The 25,726-nt window shown below is 58.2% G+C and overlaps 1 protein-coding gene across 1 annotated transcript in view; it reads right to left on the bottom strand.

Annotated features, from left to right (window-relative positions):
- PRR5 (proline rich 5) overlaps positions 1–19,086 on the bottom strand; it is a 51,031-nt gene extending 31,945 nt beyond the window's left edge. The window contains exon 1 of the mRNA XM_069491848.1: positions 19,082–19,086. The gene's annotated coding sequence lies outside the window, so the exon portion shown is untranslated. The remainder of the gene's footprint in view (positions 1–19,081) is intronic.
- Positions 19,087–25,726: the final 6,640 nt, after the last annotated feature.

Raw genomic sequence — 25,726 nt, 5'->3', positions numbered from 1 at the left:
TGAGGCTGGGTGGGGTCAAGTTGCTTCCTCAAGAGCTATTGGCTAGAAAGTGGCAGAGCTGGGACACTTTCCTTCTGGTGAGACAAGGGCCACTTCCTAGAACTTTAAAAAATTCCCCACAGACATATTTACTGAGCACTTACTAAATGGCAGCCACCTTCTAGGTGTTGGAAATACAACAGGGGACAAGAAACACGGGGTGCCTGCCACCGTGGGGTGAGCTCACAGTGCCATCCTAGCTCTGCCATCTCAATCCCGTCCTCCTTGGCCTCAAACAGAGGTTTGGAGACAGACTGTCTTCCCTTGCGTCTTCTCTCTACCATCTGGAGCCGTCCCCACCTGGGGGCTAGTCCTCTGCACTCACGCCTCTCCTCCTTTTGCTCTGAATCCCGGCTCCCGGTTCCAGGGAGGGGGCTCCCAGCAGCAAGGTCCTTGTCCTAAGACACCGTAGCCTCCTGCATGCATCACAGTGCAACTGTAAAAGAGGCTTCCAACAGCCAGTTTCCAAAGGCTCTTCCAGGGTGGGTGTTTTACAACCCTGATCCTGGTCTACCAGCAGTTGTCTCTGTGGAACGAAGAGGTAACCGTCAGAGAGAGCGCCAGGCTCCGGAATCCCCCGAACGGGGTCTGCTCCCGGCTCTGCCGTCCCCTCTGGGTGAAAGGTGTCAGAATCAAAATGGAGTCACTTGTGTTACAGAAAAACCTTGACAAGTAGACTCAGGGAAGGTCACGAGAGGGTTCTTATGCAAAAATGCCCGATAACAGAAATTATCACAAAAGACTCCATATAAACCACAACCTTGCACAAAGGCCATTGCAACCTTACACAGAACACTTCTGGGAGGACATCTGCCCAGCAACTGCCTGTACAACCTTGGACTGGTGTCACCCTTGTTACTGATCCTTGTAGCCAACTATAATTAAGTCAGAACAACTGTTAATGGAAAAACCAAACTCTGTAAAATATTTCAAAGAGGTTTATTCTGAGCTGAGCGACTGTAGCCCAGGGAAACACAAACCCAAGAGATCTTGAGTGCGTGGTCCCAAGGTGGCTGGATGACAGCTTGGTGTTGTCCATCTCAGGGAGGCAGGAGTTACAGGCAAAGGCATAAATCAATACATAGAAGGTATACATTGGTGCGGCCTGAAAAGGCGGGATATCTTGAGGCAGGGGCTTACACGTCATAGGTGGGTTTAGAGATTCTTCAATTTGTAAATGGTATAGGAGTCAGTGAAAGAAATGCTTAAGGGGGTCTGTTACCCTTGATGTGACACCATGCCAGGAATCAAAAACAATATACCTGCCACACTAGATTTTATGGATTGCAAAGTGTGGCTTAACCCTCGACTTGCATGGCCTTTGGTCTGGTTTATAATTTGGCATCCTATTGCCACGGAGGGTCTGCTTTGTCCGTCTTACGATCTCTGTTTTAACATCCGTGCTGGGCAGTTGTGTCTGAACTCCCTAAGGGAGGGGGTAGAACTCGGTGTGTCCGAACTCCCTCCCATCAGGGCCAGGACTGTTTCTCAGGGTCCTCTGGCATCTCCTTGGCCAAGAGGGGGTCTTACGGTTGGTTCGGGGGCCTAGGATTTTATTTTCAGTTTACATAATTACGTACTCCACCTCATCTTTCCTTGAAAACCCTTTGTCTTCCTTTGCCTCCCTGAACATGCGGAGTTTGCTGTGCTCGTGACTCCCAGGCCATGCTTATTCCCGAATAGGTCTCGTTTTCTGTCAGAGAGCCTCTCTCTTTTGTTACCCAGGTTGACATCCCCAACACCTTCCTCGTGACACTCCTAAACTCCCTGAGCCTCAGTCTCTTTGTGCTTGGAGTGGGGAGATAACAGCACGCACTTCCCAGGGTTAGCAGAAAACTTATTATGGGCTGGGCACGTTGCAGCATTCGTGCTTTAACTTCCACAGCAACCCTACACGGCAGGTAGCTCCTCCCATCTGCCTGGTTTCCAGGTGAGCCAGCTGGGGCCCTGAAAGGTTAAGTGACTTGGCCAAGGTCACACAGCCAGCCAGGCTCCAAATGCGGTGGGCTGGCTTCAGCGTCAGTGCGCTCAACTACCTCCCTACACTAACGCGCAGGGACCCCAGCGCAGAGCAGGCGCTGCGCGAACAGCGGCCGCCTCTTCTTGTCTTTAACCGACATCATGACTAGAGTCAATGTCGGCAGGACGTGCAGGTGGGGAGGGCTGGGCCAGCACCACATAGGTGCCCGTCCCTTGCAGCTTCCTGTCCCAAGAATGACCCTGCCGGACCACCCAGCCCCGTGAGCTCAAGTTGGATCCAGAGAAAACAGTCTCCCCGCCCGGCAGAGGCCTCGGGTTTTCAGACCACACACCTGTCATGGGTAGAGTTGTTTCCCTCAAAAGACATGTTGAAGTCCCAATCCCTGGTCCCTGAGCATGTGACCTTATTCAGACGCAGGGTCTCTGCAGATGGAATCACGCTGGGATGAGGTCGCGCTGGAGCAAGGCAGCCCTATGCCCAGTGGTCGGTGGACAGTGGCGTCCTTACAAGAAGGCCACGTGAAGACAGAGATACAGAGGCCCAGAGGAGAGGGCTGAGTGGCAATCAAGGCAGAGATTAGGGTGATGTGGCCAACAGCCAAGGGACAACAAGGATTGCCAGCTGCCACCAGAAGATAGAGACAAGAAAGGATTCTGGGCTCTGCTGACGCCTGGGTTTCAGGCTTCCAGGCTCCAGAAGTGTGAGAAGTAAGTTTGTGTCATAAGCCGCCCAGGCTGTGGTCATCGGTTACGGCAGCCCCAGGACGCAAACGACTGCCTTTCCCCAGCCAGACCCCACACTCCCCCGGGCTGCAGCTCTGACTTCCGGGAAACCCCGTGCAGATGGGGAAAGGTCCCAATGCCCAGCACCCTGGAGACACCGAGTTCCCCACCCCTGCTCCTCCAGTGGAAAAACACACACTCCAGGGCACGGGCCAAGTGAGTGGTGACCTCTGCCAAAGGCACCGTGGTCCTGGCTGCGCAACACGGCGGCTGCACCCCAGGCAGCGCTGGGTGCTCCACACGCATCTCCTGGGCCCCGTGACTGTCCCCACCGTGCAGACACGCAGACCGAGGCCTCTCAGGGCAGGCGGCAGAGCGGGACTTCCTGCCCTGCATTCTTCCCAGGCACCTTCCGTGCCGGCAGCCTTGTCCTGGCAGAATGCTCGGAAAGAGTGGACACTACTTGGGACGTCGGAGCTCGCGCCGCCTGCCCCGGTCCCCCGGGGGAAGAGCCCCAGGAGATGGTGTCCCCAGGCCTGGTGTGGCATCGGAAGTGCTCTTTCACTGCTTTTCCAAACAGCCCTGGGAGGTAGGAATTACTATTCCCAGTCAGGAATCCAACACAGCAGACAGGAAACAGCCCTACGGAAACTTGGCCTGCGTTCCTGACTTCATACACTAAGTGCACAGAGCCAACCGTGGCGGTGACGTCGGGTCCCGAGGACGCTGCCCCGGCACGCGCTTCCCGCCCAGGGAGGGCCGTCCACCCAGGACAGAGTCCACTGCTGCTACCGGGAAGTTGTTGTCTGGGAAAAACTGGGTGGATTTCAGTGTCTGCTGGGCTAGGGGAGCGGGCATGTCACATGGCAAGGGGAGGGGGCTGGGACAACCGCCAGCGGTAAACAGCTTGGCCCATTCTAATCCCTTCTGAAATGAAGCAGAAACCAAGGCTGACAGTCCCTGGAGGGCTTGGGGGGGAGGTCGCAACTCCCAAGGGGGTGGGAGGGGTCAGCTCCGAGTGTGCCTGGGGGACAGAGTCTAGGCAGGGGTCCCCCTTACTGAGTATCTGCCTGTGCCCAGCCCGGGCCATAGCCCCCCCAACCCTGCCCCGCCCCACAGCCCTGGCAGCTGGGGGGACGCTGACCTCTGCGTCCTGATACCCCTGCAGGGCCCAGCCTGGTGAGAGGCAGGGCCAGGACCCACCCGGAGTCCCGTTCCAGTCCCAGCTTCCTGGACGGCAGGCGGTGGACCCCAGTCTTCCTTGGAGGCAGCCTGGGCGGGGGCTCCCTGCTCCCCTGCTGCCCTCCTGAGCCCCCCATGCAGTCCCGGGGGGCTCAGGACGTTCTGCCTCCCCCCGACCTGGGAACCCACTTTCCCCTCAGCCACCAGCACATTATCTCAGACACGGATGGGCCCTTCCTGCTACTCAGGGGCTTGGGACGCGGCCCTTGGCCTGCAGGATAAACTCCGAATTTCCAAGCCCGGCATTCAAGACCCTCTGCAGTCTGGGCACACCCTTTCATTTCCTTCTGATTCTGCTTCCGTCCCCCTCTGAGCCCCTCCAAGCCCCTCCAGGTCCCCTGTGCCAACACCCAAGCCAGGAGACGAAGCGCCCGCCTGCCCACACGCCCCACCCATTCCCACCCCAGGCCTTCGCCCCGGCTCTGCCCTCTGCCCTGCCTCCAGCTGTTTTGTTTTAATTATTATTATGGTTCTAATAATAATAAAAGGCAGTAAAACACAGTGATTTGGAGTGTGGGCTGTGCACCAGACCGCCTGGTCGGACTGTGGCTTCACCACTTAGTGGCTGTCGCCTTGGGCTGATTGGTCCTGTTTAACTGTGCCTCGGTTTCCTCATCTGTGAAACGAGAGCCCCAATCGCACCTTCCTCCCCGGGTGAGCGCAAGGTTGCAAATGCACTCGTGGATGTGGGGCTCCGTCAGGGCCGGCAGGATCCCGGGCTGGCCGACCTCGTCCTCAAGGTGGCCTCTGGCCCCACCACGCCCAGCTGACAGGTCTGCCCCGCTGGCCACAGTCCTTTCTCCCCTCGACTCAACTCAGCCCACGGTCTCTGGCCCTCCCTCCTCGCCTTGTGTTAGGACCTGAGAGCTGAGCTGCCTCCTCCATCAGGCGGGGCACCCCGAGGCCATGGCTCCTGTGCAGGGGTGCGGGGTCACGCTCACCCACAAGCCCCGGGGCTCTGCTGCCCACGTGGCCTCCTCTCTCCCTCCTGGGCAGCTGGTCCCCTGGCTCCTCCTCCCTGCCACCTGCGGCTGCCCCCTCCCAGCAGGTGCACTCGGCTCTACCCGCTGGACCATAAAATCACCTTCGGCCAGCACCACTCTCTCCTGGGAAGAGGAGGAGAAGGCCCCCTGTCCGCACCATTTCTGCCCAGGCTACTGGTGACCTCCATGGGGCCAGACCCAATGGCCAGTCCCAGCCTGCACCGTGCTGTCCTTGGACACACCTGGACCTGAAGGGAGGCTATTTAGGCCTTTGTCTACCCCACTTCGGGGAATCTTGCTGCAGACACTCCTGGGTGTGATTAGCACGTGCTGCCCGGACGCTGCAGGGAGGATCCCGCAGGAATTACAAAATCACCCCTGACCCCGAGGGTATCTGATAAGGGATGGAGGACGTGCACAGCGGGGAGGGTGAGTCACTGGTGACTAAGCTGGATTCCACGGGACTCCAAAGGCGACCTGTGATTTAGTAGCGGATTAGAGACAGGCACGTAACAGGCTCTGGAACGTGTCTTGTAAGAAGTCGTAATGAACAGGGAGCGCCGTCGTGAATACCGCAGTGGCGACATAGAGATCAAGAGGCTGCACCATTTAGAGAACAGGAAACCTGAAAACACACCTACCTGTGCCTAGAAATGCTGGACAAAGCATTACAAACACCTTCTAAATACGTAACTGAGCTTCTAAGAAAGTGAGGAAAGTCGCCGGGGGCAGCACGGTAGTGTTAACATTAAGACACATACTTACATCACAGCACATGAGGTGTGAGACACGCATGTAATGCAGGACGATATCGGCACTAGCGAAGGCCAGCACGTGCTGGAATGTGCAATGACACATCCGGTGTGGTGTTCCCAACGCCATATTGATGGACCAAGCCCTCCAGCCCCGGCAGCAACCCCAGTGGCAGACACAGCACAGATGAAGAAACGGAGCACGCCCCTACTTGGAGCTGGGTTTCGGGCCCAGGCAGTCTGGTTCTAGAGTCTGTGTTCTTAACCACTACGCTCTACTAGTTGTACTTTAACTAGCGTAATAGTGAAGTCACAGGAAAACCCTGCAAACTAGAAACCTAGACATTAAGTGAGCGTGTGGCAGCCCTATGGGGTGGGCAGGGGGCGTTGAGACGGGGGCTTATTCAAACTAGCCAGGAGATGAGGCATCGAGCAAGGGGGTGCTGGGCGGTGACACTGAGCTCTCCGCAGAATGCCAGGGGTCTCAAGGGGCTGCACCCTTGATGAATAGGTAGCCCAGGAACAAATCTGCCCACCGACTGAGAGAGATGACAAGAAAACTTGTCTGACCCCTCAGCTGGGCAGGACAAGGCATGCAACTCTCCTGGGAATCTAAAGCCACGGGTCTGCCTTGCTGGGGATTAGGGCTGGTTCTGTATCGCCTTCATGGTCTGCAAAGCCCAAACCAACTGGCATAAAAGGGCCCCTGTCACCAGGCTACTGGGTAGAGCGATTATAAAAATACTCTGGATAGGGAAATTATAGCTAATAATAATTTATTGTATACTTCAAAAAAGCTACAAGAATTGTAATGTTCCCAATACAAAGATAGATGTTCAAGGTGATGGATCTCCCAATTACCCTGACTTGATCATTACATGTAGCACACAGCTGTCAAAATATCCTAGGTACCCCCAAATATGTACATTATACATCAATTTAAAAATGCTCTGTAGGGGCATGCTCATGAGCCAGGACGCTCACAGACAAAGCCTTGCCGGAGATAAACTCGAGCTCGCAAGTTACGCAACACACAAGGAGACAGAGCGCCGGGAGGGAGGGAGCAAACCCTACAAACGTCAGGACGGAATTCCCAAGAACTTCAGCCAAGAGACCACTGGAGAAGAGACTGTAAAATTAATTTGCTTAACATAATTAAAGACAGAAAAGAAGGGATAAAAACATGAGACTACATGAGACTAGATGTTGTAACAGCCAGGTGCCTCCAAGAGAGCTTCTGGGCTGTGCATCACCACCGTGCTCCCCTCAGGAGCAAGTCTGGTACCCGGGCGGGCAGGCCCTGGGCACGGGGCTTCGGTGGAACCAGCTCCCTGGGCACCTGTCTGGTTGGAGGCGGGCGGACGCGAGCGGAGGGCAGCAGCAGGCCGTCGCTGTGCTGAGTCCCCGCCCTTTCCTTGGCGCTCGGCAAAGTCCTAAGCAGCCCAAGCAAGAGCCTGGCATGGCCGGGAGGGGACTGGGCACCTAAGCCCGCTCCCGGCTGCGTCACGGTGAAGGAGACATCGGCTGTGAGTTGCCTTCTGCTGGGGAGAGGGCGTGGTTTTAAAAAAATATCCAAGTACATGTTGATAATGATTACAGCAATAATACAAGCATGGGTGTTACATTATGACATTTCTAATAGCCAAGCATAGGCCTGAAGGATGCACGTGTACAATCACGTTATCACAATACCCTCTGATGTAACAGGTACTGCCATTCCTGCTTTGCAGACAGGGCTGGTGAAGCTGCGGGAGGTGAGGTTATGCCCACCGGCACGCAGGGCATCCCCCCCAGCCCACTTAGCGGGGAGTAGCAACACTCAGACCCACTTCTGGGGTGCCAGGGAGCAAGAGCTTGGAGGGCTTTGAGGGCACGGGGTAGGGATCCGGGGGGCCACAGCCTTGTTTATCGGAAAGCCCAGGCCCCACCCCCAGCCTGCCCTCAGGCCTGGGCCCCCGGGACCCTCATCAACTCGGGAGCTCCTTGTCTCCCGGCACCCCAGCACCCCACCCTGCCCAGGGCACACCCCTCTAGCCACTGCTGTCAGAGCAAACGGAACGGAGCCCTCGGAGGGGGCCCAGCCACTGTTCTTGGGCTATGGATTCTGACACAGGACCAGGGTGGCCCCTCTTCAGTGATCCATGGACCCCAATAAAAGATGACAAGAGCAAAAGTTCACACATGGAAGCTGATTCCACTCCCTGGGCGGCCTGGGAGCAGGTTTCCCATCTTCCTGGTGGAGACTGAGGCTAGGGACACAGCGTGCGAGCAACGGGAGGCCAGGAGGCGGGTGACTGCACCAGCGCTCCTGGGCCCCAAGGGACTGGATCTGGGGCTGGCTGGGGGACGCGCCTGCAGGAGTCCCTGAGGGTCCACAAATCGCCCTTTGACGGGGCCTGAGGCAGATCTACGGCCTGGCTGGGCAGGAGCCAGGAGCCAGAGGGTGGACACAGTGTTCTGGCCTCTGCTCTCCCTCTAGTCTCCTCAGGGGTGCTGGGCGTGGGAGGACGGCTTTGCCCAGCACCTGGCCTGGGCCCCCAGGGGGCTCCTCGTTCAGATGTCACCGTTTCTGGTTTTGAGTAACCCAGGTCTGGCTCCTTGTCTTGTGGTTCTGGGCGTAGGTGGCAGATGGGGTAGGGGCCGAGGCAAGAAGCCGCTGCCCCAGGAGCTGAGGCTGCAGGTGGCCCTCGAGGAGGGCGACTATCCTGACTGCAGACTGTGTCACTCCCCTGGCACGGGCTCGGCCCGCGGGGATTTCCCCAGACTCAAGGGCAGACGACAGGAAGAACCCGGGTTCTCTAGGGCTTTGCAGTGGGGATGAGGCAAGCGGGTGGCCAGGCAGCGGGACGCTCCCGGCCCCCTGCAGGGAGACCAGGTCATCAGCTCCAGGGTGTCCACAGGGAGAGGAAGGGGAGCCAGGAGCTCCCATGAAGTCCCCTGAGTGAGTGAAAGCAGAGGCCGGCTTCCTGGTGAAAGGCGCTGTCCTGGGAGGCCAGGCCCAGTTCGTGTCCACATGCTTGCCCTTCACTCTGCCTGGGATGACCTTCCCATAAGCCTGGTTTGGCCACCTAACTCCTATTCAACCTGCAAAACCCTGTTTGGGGTGACCTCACCCACCAAAGTCTTCTCCATGAGCCCTGCCCCATCACACACACGTCTGTGTTAGGAGGACAGTACTGCCGTGGCCACCTGCTGCAGCAGGCACGCTCCCCGGGTGGCTCAGAGAAGCCTCGGGGAGCGTTGCAGGACGAGATCTGTCTGTTTCCTCACTGGCTCCTGCAGGCGTAATCTGCCAGCAGCTACTCAGCTCCCCCTCGCCAGGCGCCGTGCTGTCTCTGCCACGCTCCCAGATGAGGGAGCCATCTGCAGCCTCCTTCTCATCCCCGTGTTTCTTGAGAACGTGGTAAGTGCCTGGCCCTGAGCTCAGCGTTCTCATCTGACCCTGGCCCAGCCCGTTGCCCGTGTCCACCTCGGTTCATGGCCTCGCTGGGCCTTCCTAACTGCTCCGTCAGGAAGGTGGCGGGCCAGGGGGCGGGTGGCGGGGGTCTTCATCTCACCAATGGCAATCTGGGGCCCTGAGCCAGCAGCTACGTCTGGGTGCCCCAGCCGAAAACCATGGGGGCACGGGGCCCTCACCAAGGGAAGCAGGATGGGCGGGGCCCGGGCCGGCCTGCTCCTCTCCCCAACTCTCCCCTGCCCTCTGCCTACAGCACCCCTGTGTTAGTGCACAGGCAAGGAGAAATTCATCTGAGCTGGGTGGCAGTGACAGCCCACCCCCGATCTGCCGGCCCCCAGGCCTGCAGCCGCCCTGGAGGGTGCCCTCGGCGTTGCGGCTGGCAACGGCCGCGGACCTTGACCATCAGCGCGAGGCCTCCCTGCTTCACTGGGTAGCGCCTCCCTCACCTTCAGGTAGGGCAGAGGACACCTTGTTGCCACCGTCACGGCCTCTGTGACGCAGTGGGCAGACAAGACCTCGCTGGAGGTGAGGCAGGTCAGACCAAGGGTCAAACTGCTCAGTGGTCACATGAAGCAGGTGACCTCTGTGCTGTCCCCGGCTCTATCCCCTCACTCCGGTCACTGCTCTAAGGCCCTGGCCACAGCATCCCTTCCACACTGGCCTCCCACCTGCCGGCGACTCCAGGCTGTGGCCGCAGGGGCCTCTGAGAAGGGCAGCTGCCGTGTGTCCCTGCCTCACCCTCCCGGGCCCCCCGGGCCCTCTACACGGCCCTTGCAGGCCTCACGGCACAGTGTCCTCCCGGGGCTCGGTGGCTGCTCTTCTCCCAACAGGCCTGGTTCCATGAAGTTGGGAAACAGAGTGACACAAAGTTCAGCACTGTCCTCACAATGTCCGCTGGATGCTCCGAAAGGGACAAAGTTTCCCACACCTTTTCTACTGACGTTTGCAAGCTCCTCCTAGGGTTCCCAGGAACTGAGTTTGAGGAGGGCTGGCCCTCAGGGTGAACAGCCACCACCCAGCAGACACCCACTACATGCCAGGCACAAGCTGAGCCCCACACGGATGCTAGCGAGCAGGGTTAGCACGCCCATTCCGCAGATGCGCAAGCTGAGGCTGAGAGGAGAAGGGAGTCGCACAGACTATGTGTGGCTGGTTGGGCTGTAGCCCCAGACTCTACTGTTCGTGAGCCCTGAGCTTTTAACCGCTGGTGGCACAGTGGGGTCAGGAAGGCTGACCTCTGGGGGCATTAGCCTGGCAGACACCAGTGGCCCTGGAACGCCAGGGTCCAGTGGGAGCTGCCGGCATGAATGTGGAGACTCCGTCGCAGTCCGACCCCTGCTCCGTGCAGGCCCAGCACCCTGTGCCCCAGCCCCGCCCTGACCCAGGCTCTCAACCCCCTCCTGGCTCCTTCCGCTGCCGCCACTGTGTCACCTTGAGTTCTTGGGGACTCTGAGCCTCTAGGCAGCCAGCTAGACCCTGCAGGGAGCTGGGAGCCAGGCCCAGCGTGGGAGGGGGCCCGAGGCCAGGTGTCAGTCCCCCCGCCCCACCCAGTACTCCCAGGGCAGCTGTGACCCAGAGAGACGTCCCAGCTGGGCTGGCCCTGGGGGCAGGCCTGGACAAATGCGCCCCATGTGGCAGTTGGGCACCCAGGATGGGGAGGACAAAGGCTAGTGGACCCGGCCATGGGACCTCCTCGGGGCAAATGCTGCCGTCGGCCCCGGCCCCAGCCCCAGGATGCCAATCTCCTGGCTGGGCTGGGGCGAGACCCCTCTGCCCTGCCAGGTGGGAAGCAGCCCTCCCTGGTCTGTCCCCTCACCTGTCCTTCCCCATCTCCCCTTCCCTCCTCCTCAGTGTGCCCCGCAGGGTGGGGAGGGCACCCCTTCCCAGGGGCTGTGCCCAGCGCTTTCTATACCTTGCACAGGAAGCCACAGGGCAGGTGCCTTCTGCCCATTTCAGAGACGATGCATTTGATATTCAGAGAGTTAGAGCAACCTGCCCAAAGCCACACAAACCAGTCAGTGGTGGAGCTGGGACTCGAACCCTGGACCCTGCGGCCCAAAGGGTCGGCACCAGCGTCTGTCCCCACAGCACCTAGCACCATCCCTTCCGAGAAACATCTGCTGCGTGAATAAGCCAGACAATGGAGGAATGGAGCAGAAGGCCCCAGATCGCAGCAGCTCCCAGGAGGGAACCGACAGCAGTGCCCCCACCCCGCCCCCATTCACTCAGGTCGGGCCCAGCCCTCCCTCCTTGCAGGGTCTCTCGCCATCCTACCCCACCCTCCTCTCCAGCCACACGGCACTACCCCGCCCACACCCCTGTCTCCCTGGCAACCGCCCTTCAGCACCCTGCCAGCCCTCTGGTCGGGCCAGGGCCTCCTCTGGGCTTCCTCAGCCCCGGGCTTCCCTCTGGACAGTTCCAGTAGCACCATGGTCCGTGCCTGGTCACACCCGCCCCCCATCAGACTGTGTGGTCAGCCTCCGCCATCAGACCGATTGTCCCGGAGGGCAGGGGCTGTGTCTTTACAGCAGTTGCCCCCTAGGGCTGAGCACAGGACTCCAGAAACTTTGAAAACTACAAAAAAGATGGAAGAAGAAACAAATTGCCAGACAAGTTATCGGTCCCTATCTCGGGGCATGTCATCCCAGTCTTTTCAGGACGCCTGTCTGTGCACGTTTGTCCGACGCCACCCGGAGCATCCCGAGAACACAGCTGCCAGGACGGCATCTCCTGAGGCCCAGGCAAACGGGGAGTGGCCCCGGGTCGTTTAGCTGCAAGGGGAGAGGCTCAGACAGGAAGGGCAGCCCTCCTGACCCCCAGGGCACCCCCCCAAGTGTCTCTCAGCCCAGCTGAACGCCCATCACCCTGGAAGGCGGGAACGGAGGCCCCGTCTGCACAGACATCTCCCCACCCGGGCGCTCCTGACAGGCGCCCTCCTGTCGCCTAACACGCGTGCCCTGGATGCCTGGCACTCGCTGGCTCTCTGCCTCATTCATCAGGCACTGCTGGGGCTCCGCTCTGTGTCCCCCGAGCCAAGCCCTGGGACCCAGAGACGAACCACACAGAGCCCAGCCCTTGGAGCCGCAGGCTTCCGGGGAGACCAGAGAACAGGGCGGTGAAGCAGCACACGACAGGCGCCGTCTCAAAGACACAAGCAAAGAGTCCAGGCTGACGGGGGTGTCAGGAGGGCACCAGCTCACCATGCCTGGAGCAGCCAGGAAGGCTTCCTGGAGGAGGGTGCTTCCCAGCAGCGGCTTGAAGAACCAGAAGCCCAGCAGGTGAAGGAGGGTGGGAAAAGCGGTCCAGGCAGAGGAACAGCAGGAGGAAGGCCGCGGCGTGCAGGGGCAGAAGGCCTGTGTGCATGGCAGCCTCGAGGGGGTGCAGGACGGTGGGCTGGAGATGACCCGGCCGCCCACAGGACCCCAGTAGCTTGTACGCAGCCCGGCTCCCTCTCACGGCTGCCTGGCGAGGGGCTCTGGGGACCAGAGCTCCCCTCCAGAGCTCAGCACCGTGGACGTGACGTCCACTTTCACACGAGCTGGAGCTCATGGCCCCAGACACCAGCTCCCGGTTATTTCCTGGGCAGGCCCACAGCAAAGCCTGCCAGGGCCTCTCTGGAAACCGGAGCTGTTCCAAAGCCTGATCTGTGCTGGCCAGGCCTTAGTGGATGCGAGGTCGTGAGGAGGAACAAGGACACAGGTGTCAGCGTCACTTGCTCACAGAGAGAAAGCAGAGTTTATCCCCAATTCACAAATCTAGGACTAGGACTCAGAGAGGTGGAGCAAACTGCCTGAGGTCACACAGCACATACCCACCCCTCTCTAGATTCGTGGGCTCTCCTCACCATGGCATAAGCTCCCCGAGGACGAGTTCACCCAACATGTCCCCTAATAGTCCCCAGAGCCTAGGACGCTGGCCTCTGGCCAGTGCACCCAGAATGTGTTTTATGAATGAATGAACAAAAGAAACCCCTGTTCTTCTTCCCACACCACGCGGCAGTAGGAAGAAGCCATCTGCTACTGTTTTTTGTTGTTGCTGCTACTCTAAAAATCAAAAGCACAAACCCGAAGTCACAGCACTGTGTCACATCAGAGCGGACAGACATCCCAGTCCTGACTCTGGGCTGGGACTGAGTTGGGCTCGCCGGGGCCGGGAGCACACAGCAGGGCCTCGTGGTCCCACAGACGAGGGCCAAATCCCTGCTCGGCCACGAATAGCTGTAAGACCCGACACGTTGTGTCCCCCTCTCTGAACCTCGGTGTCCCCACTGCTAACCCAAGATGCAAAGAGGACCTACCTTGCCGGGAGCCAAGAGGACTCAGGAGGCAGGACACTGCCAGGGTGGGTCCAGGGTGGGATCCTGGCCAGGGGCTCCTCTGCCCTGCGACCTGGCCGAGGCCTGCACCCTGCCGGGGGTGAGCTCTGCGACCCTGCTCAGCACTGACCACGCTGTGTGCCCTGGCCTTGTGGGTGGCCGAATGGCTTACACATTATGAGGCACCCACGTGGCCAGGGCAGAGGGGCCCAGGAGCACGAGGGCAGGTGGCTCCCCGGGCTCCCCGTGACTCAGCAGAACAGCGAGGCTGCAGGCATCGGTGGGAGCTGCCCCCGGCTGCACCCTGCGCAGGGAAGCCCGGCTGCCGGCTGATAAATATTTTATCGCTGCTCACAGAGCAGTCCCCAGGAAGGTGCCTGCAGCCTCCAAGCCCACAGAGCACCCCTTCCTACCCGGACAGAAGGAAGTGGCCAGGGGCAGCGTGCAAGGTGGGGCCGGGAGCACGGACAGCTCATGCCTGCCCGGCTCTGACGTCAGGTCAGCTCAGCAAACGCCCCCTGAGCTCCCCCACACTCTGCTCCACTCTGTGCTGGGTGCTGGGTGCTGGGTGCTGGGCTCGGCCGGCTGTGCCCCACGGACAGCTCCTCTCCTCCTCTTCACCCTGCCTAGAACACCAACACTCTGCTCCTTGGCCCAGTCAGATACCCCATCCTGCTGGGCCAGTGCCACGGCCACCTCCTCCAAGAAGCATTCCTGGCTCTCCCCTTCCCGCTGTGTGACCTTGGGCAGGCCCAGCACACTCTCTGAGCTACGATCCCCACTTGTCGGGGACAAGATGAGATTGGCTAACTGAAGGCTCTCCCAGCACCCTGCCCACACAGACTCACTCCAGCTGGCGGGAGCCGGACAGCGGGACTCAAACCAGGGAACATCAGTGGGCACGGCTAGGAGTGGGGTGCAGGGACGTGCGGATTATGGCTCCTGCTTGTGGGGCCTGCAGTGTCACCAGGAGATACGACCTAAATAATAACAGTAACTGCGACCACGGTAACAGTGGCCAGCACGTCGTAAGCCCCTGCCATGTGCCCCTGCCACCCCACATCCTAGCCCGCATTCACTCCTCCCAGACCCCTGTGACAGGCGGTGCTGGCTCCCACCTGTCATCAGAGCAGGAACCTGAGACACAGAGAGGGTCAGGGCCCTGCCCAAGGTCACACAGCCATTCACATCACTGTGCACACGGAGGCCCCACCGGAAGGGGGATCTCCAAGGCAAATGACAGACGGCCACGGGGCAGGACACCGTGCAGCCACTAGAAACTTGTCACTGCTGCCTAGGAAGTCCCGGACTGCTCAGGAACAGGACAGACGCTCACGATGTGACACCCAGCAAAGAAAGCAGGAGACGAAGCTTTACGTGTGGTGTGACGACACCACGCAAATCCACTTCTACGTCAGGATACAGTTCCTGAAAAAAAGCCTGGGAATGGATGCACAAAAACGATGGTGCTCAGGTGACAAGGTTACAGGTAAAATTAGTCTATTTTCCAGACTTTATACAATATGTGCACGTTGATTTTATAATTTAAATTTTCCTTAGACATAGGATCGGTCCACCTCTAGGAGTTACTGGATGCCTACCGTTTATCCTCCCTTTTGAGCGCTTTTTCCTCTCTCAGCCTCAGGTTTGGTGTGTGGGAGGGCTGAGATGGTCAGAACTGTGGATGATGCAGAACTTGGGGCCGTCCTCCCCACCTCTCCATGGGTGGACCTCTTGGCTCCTTCAACCCAGCAAGGCAAAGGCCAAGCTCAGGATCTTCTCCCCATCTTCTCTTTCCACGTTGAGTCTATTGTACCAGGGACCATCACAACCACCTACCCAAGTCCTAGATTAATAATTGCAGGAGCTTACAGAGTAGTGAGCTCCCTGTCACTGAAAGTAATCAAGCAGGGGCTGCATGTTTATGCACCAAGAAATGGCCACAAAGGATGACTTTCAGTCCCTCTAAATCAGACCCAAAAGTCTGACCAGCTGTGTAGCCATGGACAAGACGCTGATATCTCCGTGCCTCCCCTTTCTCGGCCGCACAGTGGGACCACAACAGCAACTAACCTCAAGGGGCCTGCAGAGGGTCAATCGAGGGCAAATACGTGGACCTCTCAGATGCCTTCCGGGTACGTCACAGGGCTGGATATACGTTGCTATTATTATTTCACAGCTTTCCCCTACCTATCCTAGAAGCTATGCAAGGCAGAAAGCAAAATTCCTGCTTACAGATGAGGAAACTGAGGCATAGTGACCCCTATGGCCGGGGCTCAGAAAACAGCAGCCCCTTCCAGAGGCGAGCCCACGCTCTGGAGCCAGAACTGAGCAGAGCACGCTCTCTCTGCTGAAATGGATACACACATATTTTCCTGATGATCTTTTAAAAAGAGATCTGTCCGCCCGCCCCACCCCGTACTTGCCCTAGCGTGTGATAACACAACAGCGACCCCATTTCTGCCCCCACTCCTCGGGGGCAGCGTTCAGACGGGCACAGGCACCAGCTGAGGGCTTCCCTCCGCCCGGCCCCGAGAGGGCACTGCACGCGTCTCAGAACCTGTATCCCCCAGGCCACCCCAGAAAGTGGGCACCAACACTGACATCAACACTCATGCCAGCAGGAATGCCATGGCTAATGCCAGGACAGCCTTACCACGAGACCACGACACCGCACACCACGGCACTACAAGACCACGTCACTACAAGACTGCAAGACCACAGCACTAAATGATTACACAACTAGCATTATAAAACCACGTCATTACAAGACCACAAGGCCACATCACTACAAGACTATGTCATTATAAGACGACAAGACCCTGTCACTCCAAGACGACCTCACTACAGAGCTACAAGACCATGTCTTCGTCACCTAAGCTAGTTGCTCCCGTGCACGCCTTGCTCAGGGAGGTGAGGCAGGCGGGCCTGGCCCTGGGCTCCCAGCCTCTGCCCCTCCCTGGCTCCTGCTGGGCCACCTGGGGTGAGGGTCCGGCCCCCGGAAGCCAAGGCCTCCAGACCGCACAGCACTGGGCCTGCTCTCTGAGACTGAAGGTTCCCGAAGTCACCAAGAAACACGCTCACCCACGGACTTCAAAGCCCCATCCCTCTAGGTGCTCCCCCATCAAGATTCAATTTTAAGACATAAAAGAGGGATGTGGTTAAAAGCAAAAAGAAGGCTGTGTCGTTAACTCTTTGTTCCACTAAGCCACGGCTTCCTAACGGCCCAGAGTCTGATTCACACCTCTCACCTCTAACCCAGGAGAGGGCTCGTCCCACTCAGTGCCTGGACCCCTGCACACCCCCTGGGCTTCAGGGTGAGGGTCCTGAGGCAGGATGCCCTGACTCTGCTGTCTGACCCCGAGCGCTGCTGACACCGCCACTGGAACAGATGGCTCTGCATCCACGTGGCACCGGCGGCCCGCCCCTTTCTGCGTGGGTCCTTCTGTCCCCAGGGGCCCTCCTCGCTGTCCGCCGGCCCGGAGAAGGTCTTTGTGAACGAGTGACTGAGTGAACGAATGACTTTCCCTGCCCTTCTAGGGGAGTCTGAGAGCTCTGTTCTCACAGATGTCCCGGAACAATGTGTTCATGTCCGCGAACGCCCACATCTCGGGGCACCTGGAGAGGGCCCGGCCTTCCTCCTTCCTTCCCTCACCCCCTCCCCTCCCAGTGTCTGCGCCCCTGACTTTGCCGGGGGTGTTGACACCGGGTGTTATCTCCCAGTGCCTGTCTTGAGCAGGAAGGCTGGCACCATGCAATGTCACTCGCCTCTGCCCAGGCAGCTCTGCCTGACCAGGCCTTTTAAGCCGTCCATTAGAAACAAAAAATCCATTAGCTAACAAATGTTTCTGCAGAGACCGCCTTCCCTGCTGCTGAGGAATTAAGTCCACGCGAATGTCCCATCACCAGACAGTTATAAGAGCCGTGATACACAAAAGTGTATGTGTATGTGTGAGAGTGTGTGTATGTGATGAGTCAGGCATTGCACCTCTTTGGAACCCTGTCACTGTTTTCCCAGTTTTCAGATTAGGAAACTGAGGACCAGAGAAGCAAAGTGACTTGCCCAGGGCCACACAGCCAGCCAGTGGTGGAGCTGGGATGCTGACCCAGGGCTGCCTGACTCCACAGCAACCCCGCCCCCACAATTTAAACAAAGGGCTCAGAGTCCCAGACCATGGGGGACGGGGTTTCCAAGGGGGGTGGCTTGCCCAGGGACACAGCAAAGCCTTGGCCCTAGGATGGCCCTTCTTGGGTCCTCCTCGCTGCCTGCCAGAAAGAGATGGATGACCTTGTCCCCCTCATCCAACGCTACAACCCACTGGTGCTCACACCTGAATGTGCACCAGAATGGGGAGGACTTGTCAAATGCGGATTCCTGGTGCTCCCATCAACACCTCCGCATAAGGGCCCAGGAACCGGCATTTTATCAAGCACTGTGGTTAAGGAGGATAATCCCGTGGTCCGGGACCTCACCTGGAGAGCCTCCAGCTCACCCCTAGGAAGGATTCTCCAGGCTGGGCCAGGAGAAGGTCTGAGGGGCCCTCGAGATCCCTGGACACGTGGGCACTGCCACGCTGTTGCCGCGAGCATCGCTAATCACCCGGGCAGTTATGCCGCCCCCATGGGCCATAGGGCTGCAGTCCATAGCTGTCACTCCCACCCATGCTGCAGAGGGGGAAGTGGAGGCTGTCTGGAGGGAGTGGCCCAGTTGCTGAGACCACATCCTGTGGCCCTTGGGCCAGGGACCCTCCCCCAATGCAGCATATTCTCCCCTCCCTTGGCTCTAGCGGAAGAAAATCTTAGAAAGCGTCAGGCCTGCCGGGAACAAGGTCTAGTGATTAATCTGATTTGGCCCGAGGCTCAGAGCCCTGGCCAGGCAGACCTGCCCAGTGTCCTCACCTGTCGAGGGATGGTGAGGGGTCTCCCCAGGCTCTGACCTCACAGACCCCTGAGTGCTCCAGCCCCAGGGCCTCTGCCCTGGATCTGTCTGCTGCCTCTCCCCCACCACTCTGCAGGGCCAGCTCCCTGCCCGACCGTGGCTGGAGGCCCAGGCCAGAGGCCAGAGGCCAGAGGGGTGGGGGCCGCAGGCTGAGCCAGGACAGGGCTTTGAAAGGAAGCCCCCCCATCTTTGTTTGCTCTATTAAGGGGGACAGTGGATAGGAAGGGGAGAGCTGCGATGGGGAAGGGTGGTGCTGGGGAGGCAGATCTCGAGACCAGGCAGCTGGACTGGGGGCTGGACGGAGACCCAGAGAGACCCATCCACAGAGCTGGAGAGAAACTCAGAGATAAAGAGAAGGGGGCGGGGCGGGGGGCGAGAGAGCCTGGGAGAGGAGACGAGCTCCGGAGGTCCCGGGAGACTGGGAGTGGGAGAGGCTGAGCCCCCACCCAATCGGGCCGCCCCTGCCCCGCAGATGCCACCCGACCCCTACCCAACCCGGGGCCCCGCACTCGGCGCCGCACACACGCGCCAGCCTGCCGGCGCCGCCCCGGGGCCCCCGCCGTGCGCAGGGCCGCGCGTGCCGCACCCCCTCCCCCCCCCCGCCCCGCGCTCCTCCCCGGCTGGGCCTCTGGACCCGTCGCCGCAGCTCACCTTGGTCCCCGCGCCGCTGCCGCCGCCGCCGCCACCGCGCAGAGCCGGAGCCAGAGCCCGGGCCGGGGAGGGGGCCGCGGAGGCCCCGCCCCGCCCCGCCCCCCAGGCCCGCGCGGGGGCGCCCACGGCCGCCGCGGCCCCCGGAACTCGGGCGCCGCCGGGGGGACCCGCGCGAGTGCGGCAAGCCGGGCCGCGGCACGCCCACCCGGCGGGGCGCGCGCCCACCTCCTGGGCCCCCTCGGCGGGGCGCGCGCCCACCCTGCCGCTCCGCCCCCGAGCACTGCGCAGGCCAAGGGCGGTGCCCGCCGGCCCGGGCGTCCCGGGTCACCCCGAGGCCCCAGTCGGCTCTTCTGCCAGCGACGCCGCAACCCCCTCCTGGGCGGGCGGTCCTCAGAGGTCCCCTGCGCACCCCTTCCCGAGTCTCGGTGGAGCCCGGAGGGAAAATCAGACAGACCCAGCCCCTGCCTGGGGCTCAGGGACAACGGAGGCGGGGCGGCGGCTCGGGGAGGGATGGTAAACCAACGGATCCTGCGACGAAGAGTAGCCCGGGGCTGCGGTTCTCAGGTTCTCTAAGTGTGGCCTCCACCTGCCCTCCCAGCCGCGGGAACTTGTTAGAAGAACAGTTCTCGGGCCTCACCCCAGACCTACACAAGCACAGCTCTGGGTTGGGCCCCGGTTTTAACAAGCCCTTGGGGCGAGTACAAAGTTCTGTGCGTTTTGAGAAGTGCTGCCCCCCGTGGAAACGTCCGACCCTGGACACACATCCCGCACCCACATCCCACATCCCGGCCCCGCATCCCACTTCCCGGTGTTTCCAAAAGGATTTCTTCTCACTCTTCATTTAAACAGCCTCACCCTGTTCCAGGGTTTCTCCGCTGTAACCGTGGTTGTCGTGGGGGGCGGGGCAGGATTGCCAGGCAGTGCCCGTGCAAGCCCAGAAGCCTGTGCCCGGGCCCAGGCCGGGGCATCCCGTGCTGATGGTCACTGGTTGTTGTGTCTTAGAGTGTAGTGATTGTTTTAGTGTTTTGCAATGCAATTGTGCAAATATTTGTGTCCATATTCAGTACTAAAACATATTTTTCCTCCTCATCATTGTGCTTGTTTGAAGCTAAGTCACTCAATCCCCAGAAACAGTGTTAACATGAGGCAGGCCAGGCGGCGGCCAGCCTTCCTGGTGACAGGACTCCAGGACAGTGAGTGGCCTGGCCAGACCCTGAGTGGACTAGTGGGGTCCACAGGCCGGGGAGTGAGCAGCTGCACCTGCACGGCAGGCTGGGGCAACCGGCGTCTGGACAGAGGACACTGCTGGAACAACCTCTGGGAACCTCCTCCTTCAGGGCAGCATCTAGACTGGGCAGACGGTGCCTGGAGGGGAGGCTGGGGTGTGGTGGGAAATGGGGTCCCAGAGGTGCCTGGGGAGGTGGGAGCTCTTCTGAGCCTTTTGTTGCAAGAGGGGTATCCTGGCCATGGAGGGACCTCTGAGGTCATTCAATCCAGCCCATTGAGGTGTGATCACTAGGACCCACCGCTTCTTTTAAATTAAACTTTCTTATTTTGAGATAAGTGTAGATTCACATGCAGTTTTAAGAAATAATACAGGTGGGAGGGGGGCGGAGGGGATGGGTAAATTCACAACTAATGGGTGCAGAGTGCACTCTCTGGGGGATGGGCACGCTTGTAGCTCTGGCTTGGGCGGTGCAAAGGCAATCTATGTAACCAAAGTGTTTGAACCCCTGTAATATTCTGAAATTTAAAAATAAAAAAATAAAATACTACAGTAGTAAAAAGCATTAAAACAAAGAAATAATATAGAGAGATCTCCTGGACCCAGTTCCCCCCATCGGCAACACCTTGCAAAACTAGCACAATATGACAAGGAGGATACTGACGTCGCTACCATCAAGACACAGAATATTCCATCACCACAAGGTCCCTCCTACTGCCTTTTTATGTGCTCATCTCCCTCCCTCCCACCTCCTGGAAAGCACCAATTTGTTCTCCATTTCTATAATTTGTCATTTCAAGAATTTTATATAAATGCAACCATACAGTATGTTACCTTTTGAGATTGCTTTTTTTTTTTTTTCACTCAGCATAATTCCCTGAAGAGTCTTCCAAGTTGTTTTGTGTATCCATAGTTTGTTCCTTTTTATTCCGTGGTATGGATGTGTCACAGTTTGTTTAACCATTCATTTGGAGGACATCTGGGTTGTTTCCAGTTTGGGGCTATTACAAATAAAGCTGCTATAAACACTTGTGTACAGGTTTTTGTGTGAACATAAGTTTTCATTTGTCCGGGAAAAATGCCCAGGAGAGCAATTGCTGGGTCGTATGGTAGTTGCATGTTTAGATTTTTAAGAAACTGCCAAACTGTTTCCCAGAGTGATCGCACCACTTTACATTCCCACCCGCGATGTGTGGCTGATGCAGTTTCTCAGCATCCTCACTAGCATTTGGTGTTGTCGCTATGTTTTATTTTTGCCGTTCTGTTCAGCGTGTAGTGATAGCTCATGGTTTTAATTTGCCTTCCCCTAATGGCCAATGATGTTGAAGATCTGAAAAGATCTTACGAGCTTATCTGCCATCTCTGAATACTTTCCAGGGAAAAGTCTTTTGTGTCTTTTCCCTATTTTCTAATTGGATTTTTTTATGTTGATTGTTAAGAGTTCTTTATATATTTTAGATACTAGTCCTTTGTTGGATATGTGGTTTGCAAATATTTTCTCACATTCTGTAGCTTGTCTTTTCATCCTCTTAATGGATCTTTCACAGAGCAAAAGCTTTTAATTCTGATGGAGTCCAGTGTATCAATTTTTCCTTCTGTGGAACAAGCCCCGTGTCTCTTTCCTTTCCTGCCAGAACATCGGCTGCCCTGGCGGGGATGGAGCTCGGTCTGAGCGGAGGTGGTGGTGGCTTAGGCTGTCGCGCCACATTGCCCATGTGCCGGCGTCTCAGGGCCATCCCCACTTGGCCATGTGGGCATGGTCTGCTGACCTCTGACCTCTGCAGGGAATGAAAGCAATGTAGACAGATCCCTCAGGGTCCTGGCCGCAGTGAGCCTGGTTCCCACAGGGCAGGGGAAGTGAGTCAGCACCTGCCCGCACACATCATCTCATCGAGCCCTTACCGTTGAGGTAGGAAGTGAGAAGACGGGGGCTGGGCTTGCGGTGGTCTCCCAGCACACCCGGGATCCCAGTGTGGAGTCACCAGGCAGCCCCTGCAAGCTCCCGTGGGGAGAGTTGGGATCGCTTATTACTGTTAGATGTGCGGGACCCTGACCCTCAGAGTTCCTAACCCAGGGAGTAAGGCCTATGCAGAATAACACCCGCCACAAAGATAATGACAACCCCAGTGGTTGTGACCAAGCTCTTGCAATGTCCCAGGGCCTTTTCTGGACTTCCTCTGTGTCACCCCATTTAACTCCTATAGGAACCTATGAAGTGAGTGTCCTCATCTTCCTCATGTAAAAGCTCAGGCATCTGGGGCCCAGAGAGGTGAAGTAATTTGCTCAAGGACACACAGCTTGTAGATGGTGCAGCCTCCAGGGCTGCAGAGGCTGAGCGGCGAGCCAGGGTGACCCACAGTTCATTGTCCCGGTGTGGACACTTTGCAAGGGACAGGGCGCAAGACCACAGGATGTCCAGGCGCCCAGGCAGGCACGTGCAGGTCTGCGTGTCTCAGGGATCCATGTCACAGAATCTCAATGATTAAGATTCCAGCCGATCTCTGTCAATACCAACGGTGCAGGGCCAGGGAGGTTGCTCTGAGCGAGCCTCTCTGTTATTTAGGTTGACACTATCTAAAATGCTCCCTCTTCCCTTCCCTGCTTTGTTTTTCTTCCTAGTGCTTGGACCTGGCGTTCTATTCTACAGTTGGTTATTTCTTATTGTTTAGTTTATCAGATAAACAAATCCCTTTAATAAAAGGATTTGTTCTGTAAAATTTTGATTCAGTCCAAAGGCCGCACTCAAGGATCCAGAAGGCCACGGGTGGCCCCAAGACTGCGGTTCCCCCCGCTGGTTTATCCACTAGGCGTTTAGAACAATGTTGGGCACCCGCTGCCCCCCGGGCCCATTCGCTGTCTGCTCTGCACTCCCCGTGACCGACCCTGCCACAAGGCGTCGTTCACTGGCCCCTTGTTGCGCTTGACCACTGGGAGGCCACGTCTGGAGGTCAGAGGGAGGAGAGAGACGAGGTCTTTCTCCCCCGCCCGCCCGGGGCACAGCTCCTGCCGGGAGGAGCTGGTAACAGCCTCCCACTGCTGCTCTTCTCTGCGCTCCCTAACCCGCCTCACCTCTGTGAGCAGACCCTTGCTTAACCTCCTGGGGTAAATTCTGCTTTTCCTGGGACCCTGGCTGCAACAGATGATACTAGTTTTGCCACTTTACAGAATTGGAAACCGAGGCTCAGCGAGGTGATTAACCATGCCTAGGACCACACAGCGAGTCATGACAGAGCCTGGGCTGAGTGCAGACCCCTGGCTTGGAGCCTAGGTGGCTGGCGTCTGGAGGGTTTTCGGCTCTTCTCCTCTGAGAGGCCGGGACTGGGGTTAACATGAAGGTGACCCAGGTGATCCAGAAAGCAGCTGACCCCTGGGCTCCCCAGAGAGCATGCCGATGGCTGTCCCGGCTCTTGGGGTGACCATGAGCATCTGCCTCTTCCTCCTAGCCACCGGGTGAGAGCTGAGCGTGTTCCCCGGGGTTGACAGGAAACCTCAGTGTGTGTCTGCTCCTCAGGTCACGTGAGGCTGCAGGAAGTCACTGGGAGGCTCAGGTGAGGCCCCTGCCCCAGCCCCGGCGGTAGCCTGACCTTTCATTTCCTTCCCTTCCTCTCCAAATGAGCAGATGTGGCCAGTGCCTGCTGTGTGCCAGGGCTGTCCTGATGCCGTGTGGGTGAGGGGCGCTGTGACAGCACATGGCGGGTGGGGAGGACACAGGTCCTACGGCTAGAAGACCAGGCCTAGGCCCTTGTCATGTGACCCACTCACTGTGAACCACACCTGCTAATTTCACAAGTTTGTCCTTCCATTTATTTGTCCATTCATTGGTTGATTGAGTCATTGAAAAGTAGTTAATGAGCTTTTATTGTTGCCCGAACATAGGAAAACTGCTTTGCAAATCTAAAGACTTGTGCAGAATTTAGTTCTCTGAGGAGTCTCACTACCTCCCACCACTGCCCCTCTGGGGCCTTCTGGGGGTCTCCTAACCTCTACTTGGCCAAGAAGGCCTTTGGGGCCATTGGAAGACTGAGTGAAAGCCTGCAGGCTCAGAGGGCTCTGTGCCCTGGGAGGGCCCTGGGACCCCACCCAGTCCCTGTGGTCAGGGAGACAGGCCCAGCAACATGTAGCACCTCACCCAGGGCCACACGGTGCTGGGCAGAATAAAGACCCTCTCACCAAAGAAGTCCACGTCCTAATCCATGTTGCCTGTGCGTATGTGACTGATAAGGAAAACCCCCATCTATTACCTGGCGGCGCATCAGCCACCTGAGACCCCCCACCCCTCACGGAAGACCTGAGTCAGCATAATACTAAGCTATCACCTGGCCCCTCAACTAATCTATCACCTGGTGCATCAGCATAATACTAACCTATTACCTGACACATCAACTAATCTATTACTTTAGCTACCTGAGACCCCACCCCTCGGACCACCCCAACTTAATAAAAGTGGGAACAATCAGGTAGACGGGTCTCAGAATTTGGTGGCAAGGACCCTCTGAGCCCGCCAGCGAATAAACTTTGACTCTCTGACTCTCGCTGTGCCGCTCGGTTTGCCCTCGGGACCACCCGCTGTGACACTTGCTGCAAGATGACCTCATGCAGTACTTATGGCCAGAGGAGCTTTGCTGATGTGATTAGGAATCTTAAGACAGGGAGATGGCCCTGGACTATCACAAGGTCCTTATTAGCGGGGGACAGGAGGGTCAGAGTGAGAAAAGGGCAAAATGACAATGGAAACAATAAGAAAGAGAGGCCGGAAGATGCCACCGCCATGGCTCTGAAGACAGGCAGGGGCCACAAGCCAAGGAATGCAGGTGTCACTCGAAGGCAGGAAAGGCAACGGCGGGCAGATTCCCCTCCAGGCCCAGAGGCAATGCAGCTCCCAGGCCTCCCTGCCCCCTGCAGCTGCGGAGGCCCCTCGTCCTGACTTGCAGATCCGATCTCTGACAAAAAGGTAGTAGCTGTGCAGCATTTTGTGATTTGAAGGGAAAATAAGGTTTCCTGAATGACGCAACAGGTGTGTGTATTTCCCCGGTGTGTGCTCGGCTCTCCTTGTCATTTCAGCCTCTCAGACTCGACCTTTCTCTCAGAGCTCAGGCTGGTGGCGCCACTTAACATGTGGCGGTCGTGGGGGGCCACGGGGGGGGGGTCCCTCCTCACCCGTGGCCATCACGGGTAGGTTATGGAGCACAATAAACAGGAAGAGCTGTTGACGTGCCTTCCCCACCGCCTTCTCTCCCCCTTCTAGAATGGAAACCCTTGAAAGCAGAGCCTGGCTTTCAGCTCTGAGTGCCCGAGGGACAGCACAAGGCCTGGTGCGTAGTAGGTACTTGGTGAATGACTGGCAAACGAGGGATATACCCTGCAGATTCGTGTAAGTGCGCCGTCTGTGCACCCCCCTGTGCTGGGGTGGAGGGGCCAGG

The sequence above is a fragment of the Eulemur rufifrons genome, chromosome 16 (assembly GCF_041146395.1).
Source record: "Eulemur rufifrons isolate Redbay chromosome 16, OSU_ERuf_1, whole genome shotgun sequence".
Lineage (NCBI taxonomy): Eukaryota > Metazoa > Chordata > Mammalia > Primates > Lemuridae > Eulemur > Eulemur rufifrons.
The sequence above is the reverse complement of the archived record's forward strand: the minus strand, read 5'-3'. Positions and strand labels throughout refer to the sequence as shown.